This window comes from Pelophylax lessonae (genome assembly GCF_965119305.1).
Source record: "Pelophylax lessonae genome assembly, chromosome: 7".
Taxonomy (NCBI): Eukaryota; Metazoa; Chordata; class Amphibia; order Anura; family Ranidae; genus Pelophylax; species Pelophylax lessonae.
The window spans coordinates 203,461,649-203,478,866 of record NC_138774.1 but is presented as its reverse complement, the minus strand read 5'-3'; the positions used below and the strand labels follow the sequence as shown (position 1 = coordinate 203,478,866).

Genomic DNA, 17,218 nt, shown 5'->3' with positions numbered 1-17,218 from the left:
TATTAACCTTCTACGATGAAGTGAGCTGCCACCTTGATAAAGGTAAGCCTAAGGATGTGGTGTATCTGGACTTTGCAAAGGCCTTTGACACCGTTCCCCACAAACGCTTACTGTACAAACTAAGGAAGGTAGGTATGGACCATAGGGTGAGTACCTGGATAGAAAACTGGCTCCAGGGGAGAGTCCAGAGGGTGGTGATTAATGGGGAGTACTCGGATTGGGCGGGTGTGGAAAGTGGGATCCCCCAAGGTTCTGTCCTGGGACCAATCTTGTTTAATTTATTCATAAATGATCTAGAGGAGGGAATATCTAGTACAATCTCAGTATTTGCAGATGATACTAAACTAAGCATGCCATTATCTTCTTAGCAGGATGTGGAAACCTTACAAGCGGACCTAAACAAAATAACGGGGTGGGCAACTGCATGGCAGATGAGGTTTAATGTTGAAAAATGTAAAGTAATGCACTTGGGGGCCAGAAACCAGAAAGCAAGCTACTCACTAGGGGGGGAACCTCTGGGTGAGTCTAGGATGGAAAGGGACCTGGGGGTACTGGTAGACAAGAGGCTTGGCAGTGGCATGCAATGCCAAGCCGCTGCAAGTAAAGCCAACAGAATACTGGGATGTATAAAAAAGGGGATTCACTCCAGAAATAAAGAGATTATTCTCCCTCTACAAGACTCTGGTCCGGCCACATTTGGAGTATGCTGTCCAGTTCTGGGCACCGGTCCTCAGGAAGGATGTGCTGGAATTGGAAAGAGTCCAGAGAAGGGCAACAAAAATAATTAGGGGAATGGAGGACATCAGCTATGAGGAAAGACTACAAGCACTGAACTTATTCTCTCTGGAGAAGAGACGATTGAGGGGGGATATGATATCAATGTACAAATACTGTACTGGCGACCCTAGCATAAGGAACAAACTATTCAGAGAGAGGAGATACAATAAGACACGTGGCCATTCACTAAAACTAGAGGAAAGGCGGTTTAACCTTAAAATGCGTAAGGGGTTCTTCACTGTAAGAGCAGTAAGGATGTGGAATTCTCTTCCACAAGCAGTCGTATCAGCTGGGAGCATTGATAGTTTCAAAAAACTATTAGATGGGCACCTTGGAGACCACAACATACAGGGGTACACAATGTACGGTTAAAAGCAAACACACACACATCATAGGTTGAACTGGATGGACTGATGTCTTTTTTCAAACTCACTAATTATGTAACTACCTAGCAAGTCCAGCAGTGTTCTGTAGGGCTCTGCTACTTCATGCCGGCACCCAGACATGGGAGTAAGTCACACATGTGCAAGTCTTAGGCCCCTTTCACACAGGCGGACCGTTCAGATCCGCCTGTCCGTTTTTTTTGGCGGATCTGAACGGTCCCCCCATGCATCCCTATGGGGCATCGGATGTCAGTGGAGACATGTCCACTGACATCCGATCTGTCAAATCTGGACAGATGGAAACCCTATTTTCCATCCGTCCAGTGGATCGGATGAGAACAGACTGACGGTCCGTTCCCATCCGATTCCCACATAGAGATGTATGAGGAACTGACAGCTGTGTCTCCACACACAGTGCGGAGAACAGCTGTCATCCTCCTGCTCAGCGGGGGATCGGCGGATCGATTCCCCCGCTGAGAAAAACGGACTCCGTCCGACGGACACATAGTGTGAAAGGGGCCTTAACCTTCAAGTCTCAAGCAAGTCCCAAGTTACTGTGGCGAAAAGCAAGCAAGTCAAGTCGAGCCCCTGCTAGAAGTCAAGCAAGTCAAGTCATTTATTTTGGTCAAGTCAAAATACTGATCTACCCCAATTTTCACCTTTAAATCAGTTAAAAGTCAGTGGTCAGGAAAGGTTTTGTTTTATTTTCAACATCCACAAAACTGCTTAGTGCTTTTTTCTTGGCATATTAAAGAAAAACTTGAAATGCCCAAACAGCTCAAAATCCTTCGTCCAGTCATGTTTCAACACCACAGTCACTAAAAACATGTTAAGTATTGCCAATGTTAAACAGCCAGTGTCCTAAAAATCAGAACACACTGAGGTGTTTTAAGTGACTGTGGTGTCAGAAACATAACAGGCACATTCATTTTGCTTTAACACATCTTTAGAAAATGCAAATATTTAATAACTTAAAGTCCTTTTGAGTCATATGTCTCAAGTCAAAGTCAAGTCTCAAGTCATGAATACCAAGTCAGTCAAGTCGAGTCTTTTATTAATTTTAGTCAAGCAAGTCTCAAGTCCTGAAACTGGTGACTTAAGTCTGACTTAAGTTAAGTCAGGTGACTCGAGTCCCCCACCTCTGCCGGCACCCTATTGACATCACCTTCTCTGGTCACATCTAGAGGCAGCAGTCACTTCTGGGTTCTTGCAGCCAGCCCCCAATACCACAGTACCCCCAACTCCTCCTGGGATGCATGATGTACGTTTCTCTGGAGGTCAGGATATATCTGCCTGATTACATCCAATACTATACCCAGTTCAGTCTAGGATATATTCTTGATCCTTAGAAGGAAAAAAGCACTGCCAATCTGCAATACGGTCAACCGACTTGTTTTTAACTTGATTTGCAAGCACCATAACCTAATGCAAGTTTAACCATAGCACTTCAAAAGAACCATCCCTGAAGAAGGAAAAGGTTTTTTCCGAAACATGTTGGGTCTCAGGTTCTGGAACAGTCACGGTTATACTATCTGTCATTATATTGCTGCTTGCTGTTTTTAATCTTGGATTTTGTATTTTGAATAACTTATATTTTGGGTATATTTAAACTTTTTTTCAATTTTTGTGCCTATAAAGTCCCAAACCCAGGGGAACCTTTCCCAAGTTTCTTAGGTGAGAATTCAGGACTTGCGGGGTTGTTTCCCAAAAATTAAAAAAAAGAAAAAAATTCCGGAAGGGTAGGAGTGGAATAATGGGAAAAGGTAGTGGAGTGGGTAAAATCCAATTTTGAAGCCCAACTCCAGACTGCATTGTTTTTGTAGCATGGAGATTGGCTAGATCAGTGATATGCCAATGGTGGCCCTGCAGATGTTGTTGACTCTTGACAGCCACAAGCATGACACCCAGAGGCAGAGGCATGATGGGACTACAACAGCTGCAGGGCCTTAGTTTGCATATCCCTGTGCTAGAGGATGGATGTCAAACACAAGGCCCGTGGGCCAAATTGGGCCCTCCAGGCCTTGTCATGTGGCACCTTGCACCCAGTTTTGCAGGCAAAATGTGGCAAACTCCATTCCGCCAGCTCTTGCTTGTAAACACAGAAGCCTTCTGTGTTTACTAGGGACAACTTTCTCTCAGCGGCTCCTGGATCTTCTAGATCAGGGGTCTTCAAACTCTGGCCCTCCAGTTGTTCAGGAACTATAATTCCCATCATGCCTAGTCATGTCTGTGAATGTCAGAGTTTTACAATGCCTCATTGGATGTGTAGTTCTGCAACAGCCAAAGGGCCGTAGTTTGAGGATGCCTGTTCTAGATCCATGCATGTGCTTATGGCAGGGCACAGCAGGGACAGCTCTCCAGAATCTGAGGAAGAGAACAATCTCCCTGCAAGGCAGAGCTGCCTGCACAGAGACTAGAGTACTAGTGTACTAGAATACTAGAGTTGGGCCATAATCTTGAACTCTACACTCTGTACATATCACACTCCTGATCCCTGCAGTCTGTACGTGGAGCACCCCACATATCAATGGCTCTTTGACAGCCCTGGGCTAGAGAATCTGTGTTCATTTCTGGCTGTGTCCACCATTGGCAAGCTTCCCTCACTTCCCATCAGGAAGTGATGAGAAATCTCAGAGCACGCAGACAAAAACACATTTTTAGGAGAGTGAGGAAGCCATGGAACTTGTTACAATGAGGTTGATTTATTGAAACTGGAAAGTGCAAAAGCTGATACAGCTCTGCAGAGAAACCAATCAGCTTCCAAGTTTATTTTTTTTGGCAAAGCTTTATTGAACAAGCTGAAGTTAAAAGCTGATTGGCTACCATGCAGAGCTGCACCAGATTTTGCACTCTCCAGTTTTAGTAAATCAAACCCAATGTACAGATGTCACATAGACAGGAAGCGAGGGCGAAAATCTCTACAGTGGGGTCACAGAGAGAGAGAAATCTGGTAACGCTTCTCTGTTCTATCCTAAAAAAATAAGTTGGTTGTAAGATGAAGGAATTCTGAATACATGACCTGTTGGGGTTGAAAGATTAAGTTATAAAAACCGGATATACGGGTGAGGTGTAAAAAAAAAAAAAAAACTTCAAGTATGTCCCGATCTAGTGGGTAGAAAATGTTCCTCTCCTGGTCATTTCTCCACCTTGCATTGCCTGGGCTTATTCTACCATTTGTTGGATTTAAGTGCTTCCAGTGGTAGGAGCAGGATCGTTGCTGCCATTGCTGGACTCTGGTCTGGTAAGGTCAAAACTGTGTATAACTGAGCCAGGACAACCCATACTTCAACATCTGGCTCAGTGTATAGACGCTAAAGCAGCCTTTTCAACAGGGAGGAAGTCTCGAAACTATCTTTAGGTATTCGAGAACCCATGGTGATAATTATATCTACGGCTCTTGGGGCATTAGTGTAAACATTATTTGTGGATAAAAGAGTAAGAAATGTGGTGTACTTGGCACATTTGACACCTAGAGCTGGTCTAAAAGACAAAATTAATAAACAAATAACAGTGCCCAAAAAAGAAATCCAGGCCATGAAAATTGTAGATTTTTCACAAATGGTGGTCAGTGAAAAAGTAGTCCTTTACATTGGGGTTCAGTGGGAACATGCCCCTTTACATTGGTGGTCGGGGGGGAAGTACCCTCCTTACATTGGTGGTCGTGGGGGGGGGGGGGGGGAGTATCCTCCTTACATTGGTGGTTCGGGGGGGGGGGGAGTACTCTCCTTACGTTGGGGGCCGGGGGGGGAGTACCCTCCTTATGTTGGTGGTCGGGGGGGGAGTACCCTCCTTACATTGGTAGTCAGGGGTGCGGGGAAGTACCCTTCTTACATTGGTGGTCGAAGGGGGAAGTACCCTCCTTACACCCTCCTTACATTGGTGGTCGAGGGGGGGGGGGGGAGTACCCTCCTTACATTGGTGGTCGGGGCGGAAGTACCCTCCTTACATTGGTGGTCGGGGGGGGGGGGGGGAAGTGCCCTCCTTACATTGGTGGTCAAGGAGGGGGGGGGAGGAGTGCCCTCCTTACATTGGTGGTCAGGGAGGGAAGTGCCCTCCTTACATTGATGGTCGGGGGGAAGTTTCCTCCTTACATTGGCGGTCAGGCGGGAAGCGCCCCCCCCCCCTTACGTTGGTCGTTGCGCAGTGATGTTGGAACAGGAAGGGGGCCATCCCCAAACTGTTCCCACAAAGTTGGGAGCATGAAATTGTCCAAAATGTCTTGGTATGATGATGCCTTAAGAGCTCACTTCACTGGAACAACCCTATCCCACAATTCCCTCTCCACTAAATGATTTGGACCAGTGCACAAAGCAAGGCCCATTAAGACATGCATGAGTGAGTTTGGGGTGGAGAAACTTGACTGTCATGCACAGAGTCCTGACCTCAACCCGATAGAACACCTTTGGGATAAATTAGAGCGGAGACTGCGAGCCAGACCTTCTCATCCAACAGCAGTGCCTGACCTCACTAATTAACTTCTGGAAGAATGGTGAAACATTCCCATAGACACACTCCTAAACCTTGTGGACAGCCTTCCCAGAAGAGTTAAAGCTGTTATAGCTGCAAAGGGTGGGCCAACTCAATATTGAACCCTAAAGACTAAGACTGGGATGCCTTTAAAGTTTGTGTGTAAAAGCAGGTGTCCCAATACTTTTGGTAATCCTAGTGTATTTCTTAACACCACGTGGTGGGTGGTTACAGGCAGCAGAAAACCACGTTGTCTTCCACCCCAATAATTTAACGGCTAGAAAATGAGGCTTCAGGTTTGTGACATGAATGTATGGTCTAGAAACCTACAGGTACTTATGTTATAAGTGGACCAAATTCCCTATGGAACCTCCTCTTGATAATTGAAATCTAGTGTGGAAATTTCAATGATTTTTTAGCAGATCTATGGTTGATATTTAGTGGAAGTCATGGCGTTTCCTAACTTGGCTTAAAAGAGAAGTATGGGGAAAGGTGTGTGTGTGTGTTTTTTTTTAAAATCATACCTAGGTTGATGCAGCATCGCTCCCCCGCTGGCTCTAAGCCTGAGAACCGAGCGATCAAACACCGCCAATCGCTCAATTTTTCACAGCACCCTGAGCAGAGAACTGGTGATTGTCAGCAGCTCTCTGCTCTGCCCCTCCAGCGCTCACTGTGGAGGGGGCGGGAGCGGCCAGCTCAGGCTTTCAGCAGCCCACTGAGAGGCTGAGCCGGGTGGCGGTCCAGGCATGTGGGCAATCCCATGATCTTTTTTGAGCCTGGACCAGCTCTGTGACATTAGCAGACAGCCGGCTTCAGCCCGCTGTTAGCTTAACACGGGTCACAGGAGCGCAGAATGAACTGCACTCCTGTGAGCCACAGAAGCATGTACTTCTCCTTTAAACCTGCTCCCACCCCCCTTCTAGCTCCTATTCTAACTACCTTGTACAAGGAAGATGAGTATATCTACCTTTTTCTGAGGGTGCTCCAGTCCAGTCACATAATTGGCTCCAAGCAGTGGCTTCAGGGAAGAGGGGGGGTAAAGCCCACAACAGATGCCTCATAGGGAAGCCCATCATGGATGGTTTGAATCTCGGCTAGTTTAGTAGGGACCAGCCGAGATTTGTACCATGTGTGAGCAGACTGATTGTACTCAAGTCGATCCATCGATTGACTAGGGTACAACCAGCATGTTGGATTTTTAGAATGAGATTATGCCAGCAGGCTATAGCTAACCTGTGGTTGCAGATAAGAAAATATCATGCATGGCCTGAGTAAGCCCAGACCAGAGTACTCTCAGAATGGGTAAGTATACAAATCTTCTTTTCACACAGGTTTAAGCATAGTTAGGAATATCCCGACCTTCCAATTTAAAATTGTTCTATTAATTTCCACTTTTGATTTCCATTATTTCTAGCCTATTCCTAATTATCTGAATGATCTTGAAGTTTATAAACTAACTTTGCAACACACATTCACTATACTCTGTGAACAGCGCTGCTGTGTCACACATTTCACAGAACCTGCCTTCTAAACTACAGAGGTGCTGGGAAGCATTTCAGGAGATGGTCAGTACAGGAATTGCTTCTCGCAAGCAGCAGGGTACCATTGGATATGTAGTCCTTAGAAATGAATGAAAAGTTAACAGCAGAGGAGAATCTGCAAAGCATGCTGGGAATCCAGGAGGTTGTGGGAAGAGCTGGTCAGACGAACAGAGCTCACAATATGAAATTAGATTTTTCAAGTCAGCCTATATTGAATTGTCAAAAATAACTATTGTTTGCATTATTACAATGCTGATGTTCTCAAATATATGTAAATAATTGTATGATGTGACCAGAGAACTAATTTAATTTTGACCATGGATACACTTTAAAGCGGTCCTAAAGTTCAAAATACTTCCCTCTGCTTCAATGATCTGATGATAGTGAGGTCCCTCTCTGGTATCTTCCCCCTGGCTTCTTCTGGGTGCCAGTTTTTGCTATCTTGTTTGGCCTTAGTGGGATGACGTCACGTCTGCACATGCATCCTGAACCACAGGCACTGTGCCAGAATGTAAGCTGAGCTGCACATGTGAGCATACAGGTACAGTGCCTTGATAAAGTATTCACACCCCCTTGAAATTTTCCACATTTTTGTCATGTTACAACAATAATGTAACTTTTTTACACAAAGTGACACATAAGAGCCCATTCACAATAGCACGACTTGTGAGGCGACTTGTGTCACCCCAGGTCGCTTGACATAACAAAAGCAATGTTAATCAATCAGTGCCGTCTTAATTGGCACTACTGAAGTCGCTCCGACTTCAGAAAAGGGTCCTGTACTACTTTGAGGCGACCTGTGATCCGACTTGTCCCATATACTTCAATGGGAGTCGCCTCCTTATCTTAATTGAAGCGACTTGTTATCAGACTTTCCAGGAAGAAGAAAGAGATTAGCCAGGCATTCCCCACAGACAAAGTCGCCTGTCTCTTCAAAGTAGTGCACAAGTCTCTTCCAAGTCACGGGGCGACTTTCTGGTTGCGGTAGTGTGAACCGGCTCTAATTGTGAAGTGGAATGAAAATGATAAATGGTTTTCCAAATTTTCTACAAATAAAAGAAAGTGTGGCATGCATTTTTATTCAGCTCCCTTTTAGGGCTCTTTCACACGGGCGTTCCGTATGTCCGTTTTTCATCCCATCCGTTTGCGGATGAAAAACTGACATAATGTATCTCTATGTAAATACGGATGTCATCGGATGATCATCCTCTGACATCCGTTTTTTGTCAGTTCAGTTCAGTTTTTTTGAACGGAGGAGAACCCTATTTTTTCTTCCTTTGAAAAAACGGAACGGAAGCAAAAACGGATGTCAGTGGTGTCATCCGCAGACATCCGTATTTACATAGACATGCATTATGTCAGTTTTTCATCCGCAAACCGATGGGATGAAAAACGGACATACGGACCGGATGACACAAGTGTCATCCGTGCCCGTTACAAAAAAAAAAAAAGGACCTGATCGGGCAAAAAAAAAGGAACGCCTGTGTGAAAGAGCCCTTACTCTGATGCCCCTAACTAAAATCTAGTGGAACCAATTGCCTTCACAATTAGTAAATAGAGTCCACCTGTGTGTCATTTACTCTCAGTATAAATACAGCTGTTCTGTGAAGACTTCAGAGGTTTGTAGCGAACCTTAGTGAATTAACAGCATCATGGAGGCCAAGGAACACACCAGACAGGTCAGGGATAAAGTTGTGAAGAAATTTAAAGCAGGGTTATGTTATAATAAAATATACCAAGCTTTGAGCATCTTGTGGAGCACTGTCCAATCCATCATCTGAAAATGGAAAGAGTATGGCACAACTGCAAACCTACCAAGACATGGCCGTCCACCTAAACTGACAGGCTGGGCCAGGAGAGCATTAATCAGAGAAGCAGACAAGAGGCCCATGGTAACTGGAGGAGCAGCAGAGATCCACCGCTTTGGTGGGGTAAACTGTCCACAGGACTGTCATGTACTCCACAAATCTGGCCTTTATGGAAGAGTGGCAAGAAAAAAAGCCATTGCTGAAAGAAGGCCATACCAAAGCCTGTTTGCAGTTAATGGGAAGTCATGTGGGGGACACAGAAAACATGTGGAAGAAGGTGCTCTGGTCGGATGAGACCAAAATTAAACTTTTTGGCCTAAAAGCAAAACGCTATATGTGGCAGAAAACTAACACTGAACATCACTCTGAACACACCATCCCCACCGTGAAACATGGTGGTGGCAGCAGCATCATGTTGTGGAGATGCTTGTCTTCACTAGGGACAGAGAAGCTAACCAGAGTTGATGGGAAGATGGATGGAGCCAAATACAGGGCAATCTTAAAAGAAAACCTTTTAGTCTGCAAAAGACTTGAGACTGGGGAGAGGTTCACCTTCCAGCAGGACAACGACCCTAAATATACAGCCAGAGCTACAATGGAATGGTTTAGATCAAAGCATCTTCATGTGTTAGAATGGTCCAGTCAAAGTCTAGACCTAAATTCAATTAGGAATCTGTGGTAAGACTTGAAATCTGCTGTTTAAATCCTCTCTATCCAATCGGACAGAGCTTGAGCTATTTTGCAAAGAAGAATGGGCAAAAATGTCACTCTCAACATATGTGCAAAGCTGGTAGGGGTATCCGAGTAAAGGGGGTTAAAATGCATGCCACACTTTTATTTGTAAAAAAATTTGAAAACCATTTATCACTTTCATTCCATTTCACAATTATGTGCCACTTTGTGTTGGTCAATCACATAAAACCCCAATAAAATACATTTACGTTTTAGGTTGTAACATGACGAAAAATGGAAAATTTCAAGGCAGTATGAATTTTTCAAGGCACGTATAGGTTCATTTTATTTCAGCAGAGTTATTGCATGTCTCTTCTGCAATAAAAACCCTGCCTGCACCCATTTTTTTTTTTTTTTTTTTTAACTTTAGATTTTAGTTCCACTTTTAGTCAGAATGTGTGCTCCTCCTGACTTCATTGTAGTTTGTGTTTCCTGAATAGCTTTAGCATTTAGTGTATGCTTACAGCAGTAGTAGACTTGTTAATTTTTTTTGGTGCAAAATAAAAGTGCAGCGCTTCGTACTCTTTTATGCAGCTTTATTTATGTCGATTCTTTGCCAAGCAAATAAGAAATCTCTGTGGATGATTAATAAAATTTGTGCAACATGAGCCACAACAATTAACAAAATAATAAAAATAATAGACACTGTGTGTGAAATCCCAGTGATAATGGTGCAATTGTGTCACAATAGTGTAAAATTGTCCAAAAATTAAGTCCTTAATAATTCAGAAAAAAATCTCAATAATAAGTTGTGCTGTGCTTCAAACAGTGAATCAGTGCTTCATCCCACTCTAGTTCCTCCAGTGCTCCAGTGATAAGTGCTCTTTAAGCAGCTCACCTTACACATGGATTCATATAGAGTCAATCAGGCATCAGTGGTAATTAGGTATGGTATATCCTCTGCAATCCTCCAATCTCCAACAGCTCAGCCTTCAGATCTTGGTATACTCTTATATATAGACTCATAAAGAGTCAATCAGGCATCATTGGTAAAACACATCCTCTGCAATACTCTACCTCCAATGGTTTAGCCTTCAAGTCCCAGTATACTCAGATAAAAGAAGGGAGAAACAATCTAGTGCTCTCTGTATACAAATCGCTTTATTAAATAAGATGAATTAGGTACTCACAGGGGTAGCACTTGGTATAGTGTGGGCATGTAAAGGCTGACAGCATATAGTCCTTCCTGGGTCTGACGTTCGGCGAGTAGGCTCCTCCCCCGTATGTGTTGCGTCATGTGACTTCATCAGCGGGGACAAGCACTAATCACTGGAGGAAGTGGAGTGGAGTGAAGCACTGATTCACTGTTTGAAGCACAGCACAAGTTTTTATTGAGATTTTTTTCTTAATTATTAAGGACTTAATTTTTGGACAATTTTACATTATTGTGACACTATTGCACTATTATCACTGGGATTTCAAGCCAAGAGAAAATTCCATTAGTGTAGTACTTTTAATATGAAAAGCATATAGACCGCACATGTAGAACAATGAATCGAATGGCTCACATCTAAAAGTCGCTGTCGAATCGGGATTAAACAGCGGTGTGACGTTCGCACCAAATTCTCTGCCCCATTTTTTTTGCTTTATCGTACATCACAGGACATAGAGCAGCCATATTAATCCTTGATGGGTTATGCGCCACCTAAAGGTGTCTGCTCTCTTATTTGCCATTTTTTCCTTTTTTATTTTCATTCTTATTTTTATTCTTATTAATGTATTAGGCCCCGTTCACATAGGGGCGACACTACTTCGCACCGCGCCACGACCTCGGAGCGGCCGCCACGGACTTCATAACATTGAAGTCTATGGCGGTCGCCTCCTGGTCGCCCCAAAGAAGCTCCGGACCCTTTTTCTAAGTCGGAGCGACTTGTGTCGCTCCTATTAGAACGGGTCCGCAGCTTCCCTATGGGAGGCGACCTACGGCGACCTGTGAGGCGACCAGGTCGCCTCACAGGTCGCCCTAGTGTGAACGGGGACTTAAGAAAATATATTTTGGGTTCAACGTATATTAGATGTTAATTCCAATGGCATATAATATAAGAGCACTGATGGGTTATTGGTTCTCCAGGCCCGCTTGTAGCTCTGCCCACTTCCTGTTTCATAATTGGCTGACATTTGGCTTAAATACTCTGGTTGCCATCTTTTCCTTGACTCGATAAAGCAAATGTGCTCGAAACGCATTGTCATGGCAGCTGGAAGGCTTGCGTTCCAAGCTGGTCCTTTGAGGCATCTATCTTGGTCCCCGTGGTTTCACCCGCCGGCCTGCTATGAATTCATCCAGGTGCCCCAGCCAGACTTGCTGAGCCGCTTGGCTCCATTCCCAAGGGCTAAGTAATTGGTGCCTCTCCTCATAGCCCTGCACATTGGACTCTTAAGACCTTAGCCAATCATTGCCCGGGACCCCCAGCTTGGCATTTTTCGCTTTTTATACATTTTTAAACGTTATCTGCCCAAAGCGGGGAATAGACGTATGTGTCCCTTTTTTTTATTTTTTTTTTTTTACCTAACATTATCCAGGGTACCGAGAGCTCTCTCATGTGTTTGCATGGTTTCTAACTGCATTTTTCCTAATGTGGACAGACAACTGCACAGTTTAAAGAGGTTGTAAACCCACTTTTTTTACATTTACCTATAGGTAAGCATATATTAATGCTTACCTATAGGTGCTATAAATATCTCCTAAACATGTACCGTTTAGGAGATATTTACAATGCATGCAGCCTATGACGTCATCGGCGCATGCACTCTGAAGGAACGGCCACCCGTGGCAATTAACACTTTGCTGTTTAGTATCACTTTAAGACTATTCTGACTGCCCTATGTTAAATCTGCTGAGGGTGATTACTCTGCATAACCTGCAGATCTCTGGGACTGCTGCAGGTATTATATGTTAACGCTTCTTTGCCTGGATTTAGGCAGTTGCTGGCAGTTGATAGGTGTATGTTAGACTCTCCAGTTTGTGAAGACGGCGCTGGGCTGTTTAGTCAGTGTGGGGGCAGAGCTAGGAGAAACAAGCGATCTAACCCCCCCCCCCCCCCTCTCCACGCTGTTTGCAATGGGCCATGTGGCGCTGCTTCCAGGCATCTTTGGAAGTGGCATCGTTATTCGGCAGCCATTTTTGCTTCTGGAAGGGCATAGTTGTACAGTATTACTGTGATTGAAACAGTCTCAACAGCAGGGCTGACAGTAGCAACATAGGGTTGTGTGTGATAGGCTTGGATGGAATATACTTGTCCTTGATCAGGGAAGCCCACCAGTTAAAGAAAGGCACTGATATTACATCATCTTGTGGAGTAACCAGCACTCTGTGTACTCTCGGCTGATGGGAAATGTTACATTGACATAGATCACATTTTAGAGTTAAATCAGTAGGCCTTGTTTCTTGCAGATGGTGGAGAGGTGGGTTGCAGAGGGGAGTTGGAATTTGCACATACCCTGGTCAGGTTGCATATGATTCTAGACATGGCCCTCAGTTATGATTTCCCCTGAGGGTGTAGGGCAGGGGTCTTCATACTATGGCCCTCCAGTTGTTCAGGAACTACAATTCCCATCATGCCTAGTCATGTCTGTGAAAGTCAGAGTTTTACAGTGCCTCATGGGACGTGTAGTTCCGCAACAGCTGGAGGGCCGTAGTTTGAGGATCCCTGGTGTAGGGGATTTAGGTGGTTCTGAGCCCATTCCCTTTGGCGGTCATCAAGTAATACGATGGGTGCTCTGCCAAAACTGTGAGACCAGTTCTCTGTGATAGCTTCTTCTGAGTCTGTTGTGCAGGATTTGGGGGATGGAAATGTCAGTGATTCTGATCACGTCGGCTTGGCCCAAGAGAAAATGGTATTCTTACATTTTGAATATGTTGATGGATGATCCTTGGTCTCTTCTGGCTTGGTTGGACCTCCTTGTACATTGCTTGGTCTTTCCATCCTTCTTTACAGTTGCTGACTTTATTGGCTTGGCCATTGAAGCCAGAGTTTTTGAAGGATAGAGGGGTATCTGAGGCAGTCATTCCCACAATATTAACGGCTTTACCACTGCTCACATTGCTGCTACTGCAGCAATGTAGCTCGTTATCGTCCAGAGACGTAGACCTACGTCGCTGGACTCCGCCCCTTTTTGGCGGCGCACGCGCGGCGCCAGAGGCTCGCTCCCGCTGTATTCATTCACAGCGGGAGTCGGGCCAGGGGAGGAGCAGCGGCGATTGCCGCTGCTCTTCCCCGATCGTCGGGGAATCTAGTTTGGAGATCTGCCCGCTTGTGTAAACAGAGCGGGCGGATCTCCTAAGTGACAGGGAGTGACAGATTGCAGGGTTCAGCATAGTTCAACCTCCGATCTGTCCCTGACTCACTCAGTCACCTCCCCCCACACACGTTAGTAAGCACCAGGTATACATTAACCCCTCCCTCTCCAATAAAATTAACCCCTTCCCTGCCAGTGTCATTTTTACAGTAACAGTGCATATTTATAGCACTGATTGCTGTAGTAATGTCACTGGTACCCCCAAAAGTGTCAAAATGTCAGTCAAGGGTCCGATCTGTCCGCCGCAATGTCGCAGTCCCGCAAAAAAAATCGCAGATCGCCGCCATTACGCGTTAAAAAAAAACCCACCAAAAATTACAGAAATCTTTCCCTTAGTTAGTAAACGCAATAACTTTTGCGCAAACCAATCAAAATACGCTTATTGTGATTTTTTTTTTTTACCAAACATAGGTAGCAAAAAACAAATTGGCCAAAAATTAAAAAAATGTTTTATTTTTACATTTTGGGGGGGGGGGGGGGATTTCATATAAAAAAATGTGAAAAATATTGTTATTTTTTCAAAATAAACGCTCTTTTTTTGTTTATAGCGCATAAAGTAAAAATCGCACCGGTGATCAAAAACCACCAAAAGAAAGCTCTGTTTGTGGGAAAAAAAGGACGTAAATTTCGTTTGGGTACGGCGTCGCACGACCGCGCAATTGTCCGTTAAATTCGCACAGTGCCGAATCGCAAAAAGTGGCCTGGACGTAAGACCGCAAAATCCTCCGGTGGTAAAGTGGTTAAAGAGCCAGGAAGACTAGTTCACTTGATCTGGAAATATTATGTCTGAGACGTGTGAGACTGGCAAGCATGTTGTGGACCACATGTTGACTTCCTCCAATCCAGAGTTGATTTGAAACTGGCCATCATGGGACAGATTTGGCCTTTTGGTGGTTTTTTTTTTTTTTTTTTTTTTTTTTTTGCTTCTCATGCATTACAAGGAGTCACACATATGTTTCCCCAAGGAATCTCAATTTTGATGTCGGCTGTTTTTCATAGACCATCATTTGAACTGATTCTGGGCTCAGAAGGATGTGTTTCTGCTTGCTTCGGCAAGAAGGGTGTCAAAGTTGGTGGCTCTTTTTTATTGGGAGCGGTTTCTGGTACTCCCAACATGACGGAGGTTTTTCAAACTCGAATGTCATTGTTATCAACTGTGGTTTCATCTTAATCTGAACATTGTTTGCCTACTTTTTTCCCGAGGCCTGTTACAAGGGGATATGACCCTATACACATTATTTGTGGTTTGGGCTGTCAAGATGTGTTGAAATTGACTGCTGCAATCAGGTAGTCAGATTGTTTTGTGTCCTTCCTAAAGGATCAAAAAAGGGTCAGGCAGCTACTGAGTTGACTATATTCCATTAGATTAATCAGATTATTTGTCAAGTTTATAGCTTGAAATGTAAGGTTCCATTGTTTCCGGTGACGATTTATTCTACCAGAGGTGTACAGTGGATATAAAACGTCTACACACCTCTGTTAAAATGTCAGGGTTCTGTGATGTAAAAAAAATGAGGCAAAGATAAATAATTTCAGGAGTTGTACCTATCAACAGGTACAACTTAGTTGAACAACAAACTGAACTTTTTTATTTGGAGGGAAGTAAAAATAAAAACCTAAAATAATATGGTTGCATTAGTGTGCACACCCTTAAACTAATACTTTGTTGAAGCACCTTTTGATTTTATTACAGCTCTCAGTCTTTTTGGGTATGAGTCTATCAGCATGGCACATCTTGACTTTGCAATATTTGCCCACTTTTCTTTGCAAAAAACTCCAAATGTGTCAGATTGCGAGGGCATCTCCTGTGCACAGCTCTCTTCAGATCACCCCATAGATTTTCAATCGGATTCAGGTCTGGGCTTTGGCTGGGCCATTCCAAAACTTTAATCATCTTCTTGTGAAGCCATTCCTTTGTTGATTTGGATCATTCCTTTGTTGATTTGGATGTATGCTTTGGGTTGTTGTCCTGCTGAAAGATGAAGTTCCTCTTCATGTTCAGCTTTCTAGTAGAAGCCTGAAGGTTTTGTGCCAATATTGACTGGTTTGGAACTGTTCCTAATTCCCTCTATCTTGACTAAGGCCCCTGTTCCAGCTGAAGAAAAACAGCCCTAAAGCATGATGCTGCCACCACCATGCTTCACTCTGGATATTGTGTTCTTTTGGTGATGGGCAGTGTTGTTTTTGTGCCAAGCATATCTTTTGACATTATGGCCAGAAAGTTCAAGCTTGGTTTAATCAGACCTTAACACATTTTCCCACATGCTTTTGGGAGACTTCAGATGTGTTTTTTGCAAAATTTAGCCGGGCGTGGATGTTTTTCTAAGAAAAGGCTTCCCTTTTACCACTCTACCCCATAGCCCAGACATATGAAGAATACGGGAGATTTTTACATGTACCACACAGCCAGTACTTGTCAGATATTCCTGCAGCTCCTTTAATGTTGCTGTAGGCCTCTTGGCAGCCTTTGTGACCAGTTTTCTTCTCGTATTTTCATCAATTTTGGAGGGACGTCCTGTTCTTCGTAATGTCACTGTTGTGCCATATTTTCTCCACTTGATGACTGTCTTCACTGTGTTCCAGAGTATATCTAATGCCTTGGAAATTATTTTGTACCCTTCTCCTAAATGATACCTTTTAGGCCCCTTTCACACAGGTGGACCGTTCACATTCGCCTGTCCGTTTTTTTTGGCGGATCTGAACGGTCCCCCCATGCATTCCTATGGGGCATCGGATGTCAGCGGAGACATGTCCGATGGTCTCCGTTCCCATCCAATTTCCCCCATAGAGATGCATGGGGAACTGACAGCTGTGTCTCCGCACACAGCGAGGAGACACAGCTGTCATCCTCCTGCTCAGCGGGGGATCGGCGGCTCGATCCCCCGCTGAGAAAAACGGAATCCGTCCGACGGACGGATAGTGTGAAAGGAGCCTTAACAGTGAAATCCCTCTGATACTTTGGAAGCTCTCTGCGGACCATTACTTTTGCTGTAGGATGGGACAAAGAAAATGTCAGGAAAAGACCTACTAGAGGGGTTAATTAGAGGCACTTTAAATGATGGCAGGTGTGTACTGTCCCCTATTTAACATAAGTTTGAATGTGATTGTCTAATTCTGAACACAGCTACATCCCCAGTTATAAGAGGGTGTGCACACTTATGCAACCACATTATTTTAGTTTTTATTATTTTTACTTCCCCCACCTAAAAGATTT

General features: G+C 44.2%; 1 protein-coding gene across 1 annotated transcript in view; it reads left to right on the top strand.

The window, feature by feature from the left end:
• The window catches only part of ARAF (A-Raf proto-oncogene, serine/threonine kinase), a 77,072-nt gene that overhangs the window by 14,384 nt on the left and 45,470 nt on the right, over positions 1 to 17,218 (top strand). The gene's annotated exons all lie outside the window — the stretch shown is intronic.